At 41.6% G+C, this 5090-nt stretch overlaps 1 long non-coding RNA gene across 1 annotated transcript; it reads left to right on the plus strand.

Annotated features, from left to right (window-relative positions):
• The first annotated feature begins 1985 nt into the window (after positions 1–1985).
• Positions 1986–4290, plus strand: LOC147979341 (uncharacterized). The gene is made up of 3 exons (XR_015599699.1): positions 1986–2023; positions 2125–2225; positions 3971–4290. It is a non-coding gene; the product is annotated as an uncharacterized LOC147979341 (long non-coding RNA).
• Positions 4291–5090: the final 800 nt, after the last annotated feature.

Raw genomic sequence — 5090 nt, forward strand, 5'->3', positions numbered from 1 at the left:
GGCGGTCACCGCACAAACCGATCGAAGCTTCTACAACAACGGTCGGCAACCCACGGCCAAAGAATTGGCAATCACCGAGAGCGTTCAAGCAGCCGTACGTTCCTCCGCCGCATACCTTGCGGCGACGGAGCCCGTCCAAGCCCAGATCACGGCGGCCCATGCCCAGCTCGTGGCTGCCTTTTCTAAAGAGATGGCAAACATGGACGGCGAGATGCTTGTTGAGTGTGGTGCGATGGATCCCCTTCCCCAGGAGTCTGTCGGGCGTGAGCTGGACATGGAGGTGTCGGCGTAGATTGACGAGCACCAGTCGCACCATATCATACATAGTTCTGAATAAGGGACCATGTGTGATGACACTTTGCGCGCCAGTTTTTTTGCTGAACCGATTCAAAAATTTTGGCTTCCGCGGAAATATCTACCTCGCCCCTCCCCGTTACCAAAAGCCACATTTCCCCTGTTTCCGCCTTCCTTTCCTAGTTGAAACCTTCACTCCTTGCTTGCAGTGCCGCCTCCTTGCCGGCGACCCTCCTTCACGCTGCTCGGCCTTGTCTATCCAGGCACGTAATCCACACCGACCCCCATCCTCCTCCTCCTTCCACATCCCACATGCCCCGACCGCCGGCGCGACAACTTCCACTGAAATCACCAACCCCTCCACCAAATAAGAGCCGCCCTAAGTCATGGTGCACGTAGTATAGCCAAGAGCTCAAGGAGCATTTGGCAGTAGAGAAGCAAATCACGGTCGCACGCGCGGATGAGGTCGCGATGGTTGCCATTCGAGCCGACCCCCGGATCTTGGAGGAGCACCATGCCATTTTCTAGCTACGCCAGTTAAGCATGCTCGGTTTACCCGTTGCGTGTGCTGCTCCTGTCTTTCCTTAACAAATTCTAATGAATTGTCCTATCTATTTTTTACCATGCAATCTGTTGCTCTAGTGTATATGTTCTATATGTCGCGTAGTGTGGTGCTCACTTATTAACTGTTTGGTTAATTAATAGTTGTCTATAGTTAACTATTTGGTTCAATTCTGCAAATGCAATGTTCAATTCTTCATGCTGCAATTTTGTATTGTCTTCAATGTGAGAAATATATTGAATTTATCTTTACAAAATACATGAGAAACAAATACAATTGCTATATGTCCATGTTGTCAAGCATGCTTAGTTTGGTTATACATTGTGCAATGTGGTGCTCAGTTAACGTTTGGTCCAATTGTGTTGTGGTGTACTGTTTGGTTCAATTCTGCAATGCGATGTTCAATAGTTGTGGGTGCATTCTGTTATTGTATACCATGTGACAAGTAAATCGAATTTGGTTGTACTAAATACATGAGAAACAAATACAATTGCTATATTTCCAAGTTGTTAAGCATTCTTGGTTTGGTTAACTGTCTGATCTTCTATTAGGAGTATGTTATATTGTGCAATGTGGTGCTCAGTTAACGTTTGGTACATTTGTTGTGGTGTTTAGTTAACTGTTTGGTTCAATTCTGCAATGCGATGTTCAATTATTGTGGGTGCATCCTGTTATTGTATACATTGTGAGGAATAAATTGAATTTTGCTGTAGTAAATACATGAGAAACAAATACAATTCCTATATTTCCAAGTTGTTAAGCATGCTTGGTTTGGTTAACTATCTGATCTTCTATTAGGAGTATGTTATATTGTGCAATGTGGTGCTCAGTTAATGTTTGGTTCATTTGTTGTGGTGTTTATATAACTGCTTGGTTCAATTTTGCAAAGCGATGTCCAATTGTCGTGGGTAGAATTTTGTATTGTTGTGCATGTGAGGAATAAATCGAATTTGGCTACACTTAATACATGAGAAACATATACACGTGCTATATTTCCTAGTTCTTAATCATGCTTGGTTTGGATAAATGGGTTTTCCGTGTGGCAATGTGCTTATTTTTCATCAACATATTTTACTGATAGCATGCGAACCCTTACTTAACCTAATGACTAACTACCCTATATGTGTTGCAGGGAAAATACGGGAAGCACTGAGGTTTACAATCGAGGTTAGCACGTGCATGGTCCATTGTCTAATAGCCCATTATTGTGCAATTGCAGGAACCATTCTAATATTTAGGTTTTTAATAATTTGGTCTTGCACATGTAGGTCCTTGCTACCTCTTGAGCACTGCGTTGGTTTTCCCTTGAAGAGGAAAGGGTGGTGCAGTAAAGCAACGCAAGTATTTCCCTCAGTTTTTGAGAACCAAGGTATCAATCCAGTAGGAGACCACGTGCGAGTCACCTAGTACCTACACAAACTAATAAGAACCTCGTAACCAACGCGATAAAGGGGTTGTCAATCCCTTCACGACCACTTGCAAGAGTGAGATCTGATAGAGATGATAATAATAAGATTAGTATTTTTGGTATTTTTATGATATAGATTGAAAGTAAAGATTGCAAAATAAAATAGATTGGAAACTTGTATGATGGAAAATAGACCCAGGGGCCATAGGTTTAACTAGTGGCTTCTCTCAAGATAGCATAAGTATTACGGTGGGTGGACAAATTACTGTCAAGCAATTGATAGAAAAGCAAATAATTATGAGAATATCTAGGCATGATCATGTATATAGGAATCACGTCAGCGAGAAGTAGACCGACTCCTGCCTACATCTACTACTATTACTCCACACATCGACCGCTATCCAGCATGCATCTAGAGTATTAAGTTCATAAGAATAGAGTAACACCTTAAGCAAGATGACATGATGTAGAGGGATAAACTCATGCAATATGATATAAACCCCATCTTTTTATCCTCGATGGCAACAATACAATAGATGTCGTTTCCCTTTCTGTCACTGGGGTCGAGCACCGCAAGATTGAACCCAAAGCTAAGCACTTCTCCCATTCCATGAAATATCAATCTAGTAGGCCAAACCAAACTGATAATTCGAAGAGACTTGCAAAGATAAACCAATCATACATAGAATAATTCAAAGAAGATTCAAATATTGTTCATAGATAATTTGGATCATAAACCCACAATTCATCGGATCTCGACAAACATGCTGCAAAATGAAGAGTTACATCGAATAGATCTCCAAGAGAATCGAGGATAACATTGTATTGAGATCCAAAGAGAGAGAAGAAGCCATCTAGCTACTAGCTATGGACCCGAAGGTCTGAAGTAAACTACTCACACATCATCGGAGGGGCCATGGAGTTGATGTAGAGGCCCTCCGTGATCAATGCCCCTTCTGGCGGAGCTCAAGAAAAGGCCCCAAGATGGGATCTCCTGGGTACAGAAGGTTGCGGCGGTGGAAATAGGGTTTCGTGGTGCTCCTGGATGTTTTGAGGGTATATGGATATATATAGGAAGAAGAAGTACGTCGATGTAGCAACGAGGGGTCCACGAGGGTGGAGGGCACGCCCAGGGTTGGGCGCGCACCCTGCCTGGTGGCCACCTCGTTGATTGCTTGACGTCCACTCCAAGTCTCCTGGATCACATTTGTTCCAAAAATAACGCTCCCGAAGGTTTCATTCTGTTTGGACTCCGTTTGATATTCCTTTTCGGCGAAACTCTAAAATAGGCAAAAAAACAACAATTTGGGCAGGGCCCCCGGTTAATAGGTTAGTCCCAAAAATATAATAAAGTGTAAAAATAAGCCCATTAACATCCAAAATAGATAATATAATAGCATGGAGCCATCAAAAATTATAGATACGTTGGAGACGTATCAGTCCTGCTATTAGAGGTTTTGACCCACTTTTCGACCCTTTTTGCTTATGGGGAAATGAGTTTTCCATGAATATCAATCAAATCAAGAAACTTAGAAAGATTGTTAGGATAAAGAAATTAATGACAAAAAACAACAAGATCTTTGTTTGCACAATGAAGAAGACATCGGTTCACTACAAGATGGTACTAACTATTATACCTTGCCTTTTTTATTCCTTTGTCCCATTTCCAATATAGAGAAGATATTTATGCACATCCTTGTTTTCAGGCCTTTCCAAAGCAGTTCACTGATGATTACCTCTCAAACAACCTCTATCGTCTAGATGCGAGGAAGGTTTTCATACAACATGCACAGTTCAATATTGAAGAGTTCCTAAAGAGGACGAAGGACGGAGGGTCAAACATCCACAAGCACTGGCCTAAAGTTGCAAAGACCTTCAACATGAATGAAGGCTCAATATTCTCCTTCTGCTTCAACAGTTTTTCAGATGAGATGCATCTATCTATGTACCGTATATGATGCTAATTTCGAAAGGTTCTACATGTTGCATTTGAAACTTGGTGTTGGTATAGTTGTGTAATGAGGTAGCTGAGTGTTGATGCTATATCATGTTGTACTCTGATGTTTTTCAATTATGAAATCATGCTTCATTAATATGGAAATGAAATATATTATGTGCTTAATATGAATGTCAATTAGATTAATAAATGGATTATTAATAATAGGGAAATTAGCCTGCAATGGCGAATTAGCCTGCTAATTGGGTTTTTCTATTACAAACGGTTATTGAGAAAATACGGTGGGCGATGACCTCAGGCAACGCACACAGTTTCTAGGAATAAACCGTGTTGGATCAATGAACAATCACACATGACTTTCTCTTGAAAACTGTTTGTGTTAGGCCACCTTGCGCAAACGTTTACCACATAAAAACTGTGTGTGATGGACAACCTTTTCCACATAGTTTCTTCTATGCATCGTGTGTGATGCATTCAATGACGCAAACGATAAAATTGTTAATATTGTGTGTGATGTACCTGTGAACGGAAACATTTTCCTTGGATAGACTGTGGGGGATGTATATATATGAACGGAAATGTTTAGCGGAGACTGACTATGTAGGATGTACTTACGACCGGAAATGATTTCGCCTGTATAATTGTACTTTTTAGCACTACAGTACGTATAACCTTATTTGATCGCTCGCTGGTCACACAAGACCTCATTTTGCCGAGCATTTGTGTTAGGAGGGCATACCCCCGACGGTTTCTGGGTCGTGTGGAAAGGACCGCCCTATCGCCCACACTCACTTGGCAATGATTCTAAATGCCATCGCGAACAGGGGTTAAAAACTGTTTGTATAGCACCTCGCTATACCAGTGATACT

Source organism: Triticum urartu, chromosome 3A (genome assembly GCF_056163025.1).
Source record: "Triticum urartu cultivar PI428250 chromosome 3A, HENAU_Tu73, whole genome shotgun sequence".
NCBI lineage: Eukaryota > Viridiplantae > Streptophyta > Magnoliopsida > Poales > Poaceae > Triticum > Triticum urartu.